Consider the following 12,351-nt stretch of genomic DNA (forward strand, 5'->3'; position numbering starts at 1 on the left):
GATCCAACTAGTAGTTGTAGTCATGTTGTTCTCTATGCCATATGTTGAAGAAAACATCAAGGGCAATATTATTACATAAGAATGAGTATACTAGAAATGATTATTTCGACATGCTTTACGTAGATGTGACATGATTCAATGCCTATATGGTACATATTAGATGTAATTTATTTATTTATATTATAAGAAAAGGGAAGAGTAAAATTGAGTTGAATTAGATTTAAATACAATTAGACTAAATCTGATCAAAAGCAGATGGTCTTACGTTATTTGTTGTGACTTGTAGTAACTGAGATTGTTTGTAAACAAGCAAACATTTTATTTTATGTAATTAGATTTTAAATACATGTTTTGACCATTATAATTTATGGACGAGCCAATCAGAAGCGTTTGGGGGTGGCTCAAGTTCACGGCGCCCATTTCAGTACCTGATACTCACATATGATCAGTTCACAGCTGATTTCAGAGAAGACGTTATCATTACGCAACTATAATAAATGGGACTACTAAGAAGTTTCTCTCAAACAAATTTAATAAACATTCATATTTGCTTCAGCAATATTGATAATCATAATAATAACAGGGAGTTTGATCAACAGACATTTCGTCAAAACAAGTAGTGAAACACTGAAATCAAACCAGTTGTCAAAAGCTAAATACAAACCCTTGAATAAACTTAATATAAGTAATAAGAAAAAAAACCTGTCAACCTCTCCATGCCCTTCAGTAAATGACATTTCGAGACAATAAATTGCCGTAAACATCCACGTATTTATTTGAAAATTACCTTAGTCAAACAACTAAATGAATAATGAGAAGCTCTAAATAGTAAAGAATAATATGAACTTAGTTTCAGTCATGAGTCTTTACAACTGATTGATCACTGGGTGGTGATCAGTGTCATGTATATCAGACCCTTCTTAGTGCAAATCGATTCCTATCGACCGAATCGCAATGTGGCCACTAGTCTAGGTGATTGTATATTGCGTTGATAAAATTCGATCTGCACTAAGAAGGACTTGACATGCATAACATTAATCATCACCTAGTGATCAGTCGATTGTAAATGCATCACAGTTCTACAGGAGGTTGTTTACGGACCGGATAGCTTAGTGGCAACGTCTCTGACTGTGGAGCTGGCTGACGCGGGGTCGAATACATCAGGGAACATCAGTTCTCCCAAGGTTACAATTGCACGTTGCTGACGAGTGTCATGTACAATGAAACCTAGGTTCAGGGTTTTCCTGTTGACTATCTCCAACCGCCATCTTATGTCATGAGTCACCTCAGAACTTTTGCGGTGCGAATGAGAAGAAGAGGACTGTAAAGTGTGACCTCTGACTTCGGTGGATGACAGTCAAACGGTGTTAGGAATCAACTAGCTATTTAAGTGGTCCTCTCACTTTGAGATCTGAAAGGCTTGAGTCTAGGCGCGTAGTAGGAGAGAATTATGTTGATAATAATAATAATATAATTATGTGAATAAAATATTTAATAATCCAAATGTAGTTGGGATAATAATTTGATTTTACTAAGAGAAATAAATTTGCGAATCGAAGAAGAGACCGCAGAGATAGGAAGATTTTGAGTAAATAGTACAAGTCTTTATTAAGTCTTAATATGAGATGAAGCAATGCTAAGTCACGGAAAGCAGAGTGGTTAAATATATCTTTGGTGAATACATACATTCAGCTTTTAAGTTAATCCCCATGGCTTGTAATTTGTAGAGAAACTGTAACCTTGTTCCTATAGATGAAGCGTTCGCAACCTGATTTAGAATCGAGAATGCCTAAAGTGTTTGATATTATGTTCGTTATCGACCAAGGGAGAAACGACAGCATCGTTGATTGACTTGGTGAAAACTTTTCCTGACCACGTTGATACATATTCACCAGCACGTACGATCTTCATAACTAGCTTTCTTAATGAGGTACAAATGGTATTCACAGGTGAATGAGTTCATCAACAATTCGCTATTATTGCTTCTTTGCTTAAGTAATGGCTTAACTGAGAACACATAAAAGTTGAAAGTCTATTCAATAATTCCTATAAGTTGACATGCTAAGAAATTACTAGTTAAATCCCTTAAAACCTAAATCTTAGGTGAAAAGTTTTTTTTTACTGACTGTGTCAGCCTTTATCCTACTGTTAGTTCAGACACACGTATCGACGAAATCAGCTCAACAGCCGTTGTCTCGTAATAGATTCTTTCATGTGCTTATTTCTTTATCTATACTATACTCAGAGTACAATAAAGTGATTAGGTTTATGTTTTACTGAAGGAATATGAAGCTTTCAAAATTCGTATATAGATATCATCATGTATTCTTTCTGAATATATTCATTTATATGAACACATCCATTATTCTGTAAATAAGGGAACATACAAATGTTATGCTATCTTCATATATCTCTTCAAAAGTGAATTTATTAACTGGATGAACATAATTGAAACTGCTTAGCAGCTCTCATTTATCAACAGTATGTCATTTGTACATGGAGAGTGACCATGGTAACACGATTATTATGAAATTTTTTTGTTGACTGTAGAACGTGTCGATGAATTTAACGAAAATTATTAGATGGTCAAATATTCTTTTTTGTTTTTGAATAATAATTCTGTTGTGTTTATTTTATATACACAAGTATTCAAAAGATAAGATAGAAAATTCATGGAAGTCTATTCTGTAGTAAGAAACGATACTTGCAAAACATGTTTTGTAGAAAACAAGAATCAAGGTAGAGAAACCAATTTGAAGTTAGGCAATAACACGGCTGGATGCCGGCTCAGTGGTCTAGAGGATAAGTGTTGGCGAGCATGACCGAAGGCCCTGGATTCGAATCCCGTGGGTGGCATTGTGGATACTTACTGCTGAGCAGTCCTACAAAAGGACGAAACGGCCGTCCGGTGCTTTCAGGTTTTCAATAGTGGTCAAACATCAGTCGGTTCATGATATCAATCAAGATTTCATAATTCATTCATAAAATGTGTAAACCATATATTAAATACTATATTTTTCATCAATTGTCTTTTACATCCCTTATGAATCGTCCATTTCTCAAATCCTCTGTTTTCTTTTTTTGTTTTTTTCAATTCAATCTTCTCAAACTTCTTTTGACAAGTATTCCATGTCTGGTTGGTGTTATATACTACTTATATTGACAGACATAAGTAGCTTACATCAAAGTAGTCTTGCGTTTCTTGAATTACACTGAATAACATTACTATAAGTTAATTAAAGGTGATTTTTACTTTACAGTTTAGTATATGCAGTAAATATTACATGAATAAGATCTGAATAGTTTATAATGGAAATTAAGCCAAACCAAAGGACACTATAATTCAGACGGAATAACATAAAATCGATTCATTTCATTTTGTTTAATCTTATCCTTCCTACTAGTTTACAGTTATCTGTCTATGCAATTTTCTTCTGATGTCAGAATTTACTTAAATACCATGGCCAAATAAAACGTTTCACATACATACACTTACTGAAAGATATGAAAGTCTCAGACTTGATCCATGACAAGGTTGTGAATGCACACTGCTAATGAATCGTACTTTATAAATATTCAGCTAATTTGTACACCCTGGTTTTAAATGTATCATTACATGGAATTAATTTATGAAGAAAACCACAGCATGTTGCATGTAGATATGGCCTTGAGGTCGAACCCCGGACTTAAGTGAGTTTATGTTTTACAATTACAATCAATTATAACATAGTTCGACGATTTTTAACTATAATTGTTTACAGCTGTCTAATTTCAGCTACGTCTGATATCTAGCGTTTATGGCTTTCCACTATAGCGTTCTATCTCTCAATGACATTCAATATCAGGTTTATGTTCACAGATATTATGTGGTTATTAATTAGAAATATAATCGTGTACTCATTAGTCGTTTACTTTATATTGATTTCCTGAAGTTCTGATGAGAACTTGTGTTTAGGTGAATTAAGTTATGTCTAGAGCAAAACAGTCACTGAGAAAGAGAGAACATTGGCCTATATAACAAATAAACTAGACTTAGAAATCTAATCCGTTGAACTAGAGATTAATGGTCTAATAGTTATATGTATGGGATTTTTTCGGGGATTGTTGAATTTTCACGATTAAATTGACTAGTCGATCTAACCTAGGACACCATTGAAAACCTAGAAACACTCGATGAACGTTTGTCGTGGTATGGGATTTTCCTACAGTGAGCTCTCACGATTCTACACATGAGACTCGAACCCCGGACCTTCGGTCTCGCGCACAAACGCTTAAATTTTTGACTATTAAGCCTGGATTCAACCGCGTAAATGTCTGACTTCAGTCGATTCATGATATTATCCAACTTTTTATTCATAGTCTCACACTACACACAGATCAGAGTTCAGTGATCACGTCTGCTCACTAGAGACACTTGTTCACCTCATACAATGGTTTAAGAATTGCATAATATCACCGGTCACCAGAATGCCAATAACAGACTCCAATATGCGAATCATTTATTTCAAACATGCTGGGTTTATATATCAACAAAACAGACCGCATCGCACCATAAAATATGGAATAACATTTACACACAATAAAGCCAAAACGTTGCTGTGAACATGGGGGACGGTAATCAAATAACTGAGTATAACTTAAAAACAGTATATCGTACAATAATAATCTGTAGTGACCGACTTTTACCAAGAGAACGCGATTGGTGTAATGGAAACAATCATTATTATAACCAATTGTACCAATGATTGTTTTACTGTGCTTGTTTGTTTAACTGTACTAAAGACATCCCTTACTCCTCCATTATTCTTCCGTTGACTGTAACCTTGTACGCTAGCACGCTCGCCCATTGATTCTATTTGTATCTCCTTTGGCACAATCTTGGTATACTTTCGATACCAAGAGATCGTCAACGAATAAACCTAGTTACAATTTCCTTTTGTCTTCCGATTTTCTGGTACGCGCTCATCTTGTAACGGTGATCATAGTCAACCTCGACTCGACACCACACTACAAATCCATAGATCAAAATGAAGTTTATAATAAGGGTAAGACAGATATACATAATCTAGTTACTGAATAGTTATACAATAAGAATGTATACAGTATATTAGTTCATTAATAGGTCTCAGAAGTTATTCGTAATTTAATCTTCATTAGGATTAACTTAATTCAGTTACACTGTAATAAATAATTTTCATTGCATGTGTGTGTGTGTGAGTGTTTCGTTTTTCTTTACATATTATCAATAGTAACTACATGAAATTCATATAAAAACGTTTAACCTAATTCTTAATGGATAAATCACAGTAAAATTAAATTCGAATTGATTTGTTGTTTTGTAGGTTGTTTGTTTCAATGTCAATGAGACTTATTCAAAGTTTAGGGAAGTGAGATCTCTCTCTCTCTCTTCATAGGATAACAATATTAGATTACATGATAATCGTATGATCTCTGTATGATCCCTAGAGAATTTCAAGTTGTCATTGTTTAGAGATACTTTTCTTCTTCTTTTTTTTGTTTTTTTCTTTAATATTTTTCTCTATTTTTTAATCTTATCATAATGAATAGAAAGTAATGTAGATAATTAATTGTTGCATATCAGTCTATTCTAATCTGTATATTAATCAAGTTATAGATGTTTGATAGTTGATGATCGATGAACGTTTCCTATAAATATGATAGTATCATCAAAGAGGGGTGTTGTGGATATTATAGTAAATTTTTTTAATAGTGAAGTTCAACTAAGTCTGTTGTGAGATAGTAACCAACTGAAGACATAGGGGGGAAGTGGTGAAAATTTGTAGATTAGTTGACGGCTTAGTGGTCTATAGATTAAGCGTTCGCGAGTGAGACCGATAAGTCATGGATTTGGGTTTTGTATGCGAGATCATGGATGCGCACTACTGAGGAGTCCTATACTAGGACGAAACGGCCATCCAGTGCTTCCAGGTTTTCTATGATAGTGTAACTTCAATTGACCCATGAATTCAACCATTAAAAAAATAAGTTATTACTTTATTTAAATTTATTAAGTTTCCTTGTATCTCTATCTTATCATTACAATGCATCCTTCTTTTTGACGATTATAATTCGTTATATATCTACTTGACTAATAATTAAACTTATGTCTGCTACATTCTCAGTTTTATAATTAGAACAACAGTTTCGTTTGTTTTTCCTATTCTATATCTGTGTTATCATGTTTAGCAAATCTGTTACTATTATAAGGCAATATCGAAGCAATACGCACAGTATGCACATATGTCATATAAGAGACTGATCAATTGCAGTCCTAAACATCAGTGGGAAGATTCAGGCAAACAATACCAAGTGAATTTAAAATTTACCTGATTGCACAAACAAGTGGCTATCAGAATTCAGTAGCTAAGTGGATTTTTTTGGCCCGTGGATTTGACTCCATTTAGATCGTACGAATGTTTGTCATCGCCTATTCTCGTATATAATCATCGGCTTTAATCTCATTAGTCAATAACGCATTCAGATAAGTCAAATAACGAGAATGGACTTTCGAATACATATATTTTGTATATGAAGTGAATGTAACAGAACAAAGCAAAATGACGCGCAGTGGAGATGACTGATAAGCCAACTCCATTTTTAGCCAGGCGTTATTCAATATTTATAGGCAGACAAAATAAACTACAGACATGTGATGAGACATGGGATATGAAGTGTACACATATATACGCTCATATAAAAACAGTCAAGACTGATAAGCGAATAATTAACAAGGTCAAAATATGACTCAAGTCAAATGAATAGATTAGGCTGTCCGAAAGTTAGAATAAAGTATATGGGCTTAACGTAATAACTGACACTACAGGATAGCTCGATAGAGTTTTGAGCGAAAATTACTAAGCTCATCAACTTTGAGATGCAGGTACATCCAGCGCGTCGTGGATTTCACTGCTAGCCACTGTTCATCTTTGCTTATAATGTTGTTATTATTATTATTATTATTATTATTATTATTATTATTATTATTATTATTATTATTATTATCGTCATTATCATGGTTAAATAAATTCGACTGTACATCTTGGGAAATGAATTCGTCAACCAGTGAAATCTTTCTTAGTTTCATTTCAAGTATTTTCTAATTAATTAGATAAATTTTAAACTTAAATTTAATTGGCAATAAGGTGATGTAAAATAGAAGCAATACCTTCATTATTTATACTTTGGAATATCTTTTATGGACAAGTACTGAATTATTGATCATGGTAGATTCCTGTAATCATATCAAATGTAATAAATGCATTTGAAACTATTGAATTCATTCAAGTATGAATCTTTTAACTACGATTGTGTCAGAGAACTAGTGAAAGTGATCATTGTGTTCGAGTTCGTGGCCTTATATCTGACTACAAGTACATCGTATGATTGATTGTTATAGAAATATGCATTTCACCAATCCTCTTATATATTCATCGACTTAACTCATACTAATGACAAGAATGAATTTCTAATACGTATATATTTTATAGATTCATTGATCTGAACAGACAATCAGAGTTATGAAGTGAATAGAAGAAAACGAAACGAAATGACGTGCAATGGAGAGGATGTGTGAGCCAACTCCATTTAATCAAGCGTTAATCAATATTTATAGCCAGATGAAAATAAGTTACGGACATGCGATGAATAAGAAAAGAAGTGAACACAGAAATACTTTCATATAATAACAGTCAGGGTTGGTAAGTGAATAATTAACAAAGTCAAAACGTTATTCAAGAAGAATGGATAAAATAGATTGTCCAGAAGCTAGAATTAGTTATATGGGCTTAACATAACAACCGACATTACATCATATTGCAATTAAAACAAAGTGTCCATTTATCAATTATTTCAATGGTTTTTATAATGTATGGTTAGTGAAAGTAAATATAATTAAGCACTGGGTGTGGATAAATAGATACTTAGATCTCAGACTATTAAATATGTGATTTTTATACCTATCATACACTTTTATTGTGGATTCATTAGGTGTTACTGTAAGTGATTGTATTCAATAAAGTTATTATCCAGCATAATCTACATCATAAATTGTTTATCTGGTATAATGTGGTCTAGTCAAAGTATATCGTATCACTAGTATAGGGGTTGTGAAAATTATTAAGTTTTTGATTGAGATCATGAACCGATTGATGTTAGACCACCTTTGGAAACCTGGAAGCACTGTACGGACGTTTCGTCCTATTGTGAGGCTCCTCAGTAGTGCGCATCCACTGTTGTAACGTGTTGAGACTGTAGATTTAGATGGAGCAACAGCGTATTCATTGATCGGATTAATGTGACACGTAAAACACGTAAGGACGACCTAGAGTCCCGATTGGTCCCGCTTCACTGTCTAGCCCAGCCAGTTGAGTCTGGAACGCAAGTCACAGCCTCTGAGTAATGAGTCGTTATATTTCAAACATACTCTGTTTATATACCGATCAAACAGCCCACATCGTACCATAAGAATAGAAAACAACATCTGTACAATATTTAACGAGTGAAATAAATAATGCCCAATAGGGAATGCCCATTTAGAGTCCAAGGACATCATTAGACTTAACATGATAGTGATTGGCACATTATTCCTCAGCATACCTAACACCCACGATCCTGCTCGCGGGCGTCGGACCCAGGGCCTTCAGCCTCGCGCGCGAACGCTTAACCTACTGGACCACTGAGCCGGCATCCAATAGTGATAGTGTCTAACATCAACCAATCTACAAAATTGCGCGACCAACTTCCATTGTACTGAGGTAGATACCTGTCTCTACCTGACATAGATTAGCTCCACTGGTCACGGCTTCTCACTAGAACTCCGAGAATTTTCTCACGAAGCTAGTCACCAGTGAGCAAATGTTGATTACTAGTTTAGGGGTTGTGGAGTTTATTAAGTTTTTGATTGAGATCATGAACCAATTGAGGTTAGACCACCTATGGAAACCTGGAAGTACTGGATGGCCGTTTCGTCCTATTGTGGGACGTCTCAGCAGTGCGCATACACGGTCGCACAATTTCGTGGATTGGTTGATGTTAGACACTATCATCATTGGATGGCGGCTCAGTATATCGTATCAATCCAATATCCAGTTTAGTATTAATAAAGTCTCAATACTAAGTACATTATAGTCGTATAACAGGGGGAAACGAAAAATATTTTTCTTCTCCCATTATATCAACCTAGTTCATACTAATATTCTTCTGTTTACTATAATGTAAAATTTACCATTGATTACAACATTTCGTGCCTCTACCTTGGATTAGATACCTAACAAATAAAAAAACATAGACATATTCATCTAATTATTGAGTAGATAATATTTCCCCCACCTCCATCCCTTCTTTTTGTAATCTACAATCTAATGTTTCTATCATCAACTAAATAACTTTCCCCTGATAGGACCGATTACTATTGACTAAATTACTAATTTACATAATAAAATGAAGTTATACATCTAAGCTACTTGATATGACGTTGAATACAATCTGCATAAGGGCATACAAGTGAAAAGAAGAAAGAAAAACAATGGTGTAATTAATGAAGTATTAACGTGTAGACTTTTATGTAAGATTAAAGAAATACCGCATTATGATTATTGTAATGATAAATATAATGTAAAATAACAAAAGTTAAATATCTGATTACAAATATACATTGTGATTATGTAATTAAAGAAATAAACAATTTTGATGGAGTTTTGTTCTCTGAGCTGGATGGGTTGGTCGTGGAGCTTTCATCGTTCTTCTGAACGACATCATCATCACAAACTTCAGATAGAAGTGAAGTGTTCGTTCAGAAGAACAATGAAAGATCCACGATCAAACCATCCTGCTCAAAGAACAAAACTCCACCAAAATCATCCACTAAGCTACAAATCTTCTCCACCATCTCGAGATAAACAATGACTGATCTAATCATAAACTTTCAGTAGATTATTTCTTTAAATTGTTTATTGTTATGTAATATGTAAGAATTCAATCATTCAATCATTACTATCATCTTTTGAATATTTTAAGAGTAGCTATAAGTGATTAGGTTCAATAAGTATGAGATGGGTTTTGTGGATATTACAGTAATTTCAATGGTTAAGATCATGATTCAGTGGATTAGTTGAAGTTAGACATTAACACCATTGGTTGCCGGCTCAGTCGTCTAGTGGCTAAGTGCTCGCGCGCGAAACCAGGAGGTCCTGGGTTTGAATCTCGCAGGGGGGGAGGTCGTGGATGCACACGGCTGAGGAGTCTCACAATAGGATGAAACAGCCGTCCAGTGTTTCCAGGTTTTCCATGGTGGTCTAGTTTCAACTGACTCATGATCTTAACCGTCGAAATTTCAATAAGTATGTTTTAAATTAACTAGAAGTAGTGTTTTGAGCTAATTATATGACATTATAATTGATTGATCACTGATTAGTGATTAATCACATATTTATCTAGATGTTCAAATGATGATCAAATGTTATCGATCAAACATAAAACCCAAGTTCAGAGATTCAAGTCCATCATATTCACCAATTAGTTTATATATCAGTATGGTGCACCTTAAGTTGAGTCACTTAAATTGATTAGAACTTTCAGAATTGCTAGACAGAATCCGATTAACAGTAAATGAATGAGATAAATATGACAGTGGGGAATACTCAGTAGTTACAACTGTTCAGTCGTAAATGTTCATTATAAAATATTTACTTTACCCTAAATGATATCGTGATTATTTTACTTTCGGTATATTTATTAATAATTGTTAGGCTTGTATAATGATAGGTGGTTGGAATTAGTCGTGAAGAATAAGTCCATAACCTTACTTTCGTGTTAGTTGACACTTGTCAACAAGATTCATCTATGTTCTTGACGGAATAAATGTTCAATGTGAAATTTCAGCATGATTGATACTCAGTGAATGTACCTTAGACTGACACCAGATCAGTTGGAGCGCTGTGACAATGTTTATCAATTAGATAACTTCATTATTTTCATACGAAAACCTAATAAATGTCACTAATATTCACTCATGATGGTACTATTAATTCTATGTCAACTAGGTACAATGGTAACTATTAATTAGTTGTTAAAAATATTCTTTCTCCTTGTCTACTCATTACCAACTATGACATTTAAGCCTTCTTTAAATAACTTCATTTTAATAATTGAATTCATGAGTTGAATAAAGCTAGACCGCCATGGAAAACCTGGAAGCACTGGGTGGCTGTTTCGTCCTAGTACGGGACTTCATTTTAAACAGTTTGACACAAATCGCTTCTGAATATTGTATTAGGATTGTTGTTCCTTCTATATGTCTCTTGTTCTTGTTCTGTGCAATTTCAAAGTCGATTTCATTGATTAAGATGTGAAAAGCTCCGTTTATCATTATATAACTAACGGTAACTGAAATAGAAAGTCTTGAAATACAATAGAATTACACTATTCGGTAAATCTTATTCGTCTTGCTTAATTTGAATTTATCAAGGTATCAAAATATATGAAATTTAGAAATGAAATCACAATTTGGAAATTAACTATTCCAAAATTCTGTAAAGAAACAGTTGTTTTCGATGAGCTTCAGTGATAATGATGGTTAATTTGATGCACAAATTTATGACATACATAACACCATTATTCATTTGGTATTGTTTAATTGTATGTTGTCATTGATGATTAAGACTGCAATTGATCAATCTCTTGTTGGCACATGTGCGTCCTGTGTGGACTGCCTCGATATTGCCTTAATTCACAAGCAATATAAACAAAGATGGATAGTAGTTGGCAGTGGATTTGTGGACGCGCGTTTCGTCCTATTCGGGACTCGTCAGCTGAATATACCTCAATCTCACATTTGATGTTCACTCTGAGACTCGAACTCAGTACTGTTCGCTTCAAAGTGTAACTATTGCTTACTTCTTTATATCATATTGGTTGGTTTTCTATTGAAATCAACTACAGTCCTAAACATCAATCGGAATATTCAAGTAAATTTCAAGTGAATTCTAGTGAACTTAGATTTCACTCCATCGCACAAGCAGGCGGCTATCAGGACTCAGTATCTAGGTAGATAAAGCCATGATGTTTAAAGTGAACGGTACAGGGTTCGAGTTCCGGGGTGAACATCAACACGAATGGAGCTACATCCAGCTGACGTGTCCCATATAGGATGAAACGCTCATTCTGGATTCTACTGCTAGCCACTATCCATCTTCGCTTATAATCCTTGTGAATTAAGGCAATTTTGAAGCAGTATGCACATATGCCAATAAAAGATTGATCGATTGCTGTTCTAAACATCAATCTAAAGGTTCAGACAAACATCACGAAGTGAATTCTAGTGAACTTAGATTT

The 12,351-nt window shown here is 34.1% G+C and overlaps 1 protein-coding gene across 1 annotated transcript in view; it reads left to right on the forward strand.

Annotated features, from left to right (window-relative positions):
• Window positions 1-3,517: 3,517 nt before the first annotated feature.
• MS3_00009204 (uncharacterized protein) overlaps window positions 3,518-12,351 on the forward strand; it is a 42,149-nt gene continuing 33,315 nt past the window's right edge. The window contains exon 1 of the mRNA XM_035733270.2: window positions 3,518-3,690. The gene's annotated coding sequence lies outside the window, so the exon portion shown is untranslated. The remainder of the gene's footprint in view (window positions 3,691-12,351) is intronic.

The sequence above is a fragment of the Schistosoma haematobium genome, chromosome 5 (genome assembly GCF_000699445.3).
Source record: "Schistosoma haematobium chromosome 5, whole genome shotgun sequence".
NCBI classification, from domain to species: Eukaryota; Metazoa; Platyhelminthes; class Trematoda; order Strigeidida; family Schistosomatidae; genus Schistosoma; species Schistosoma haematobium.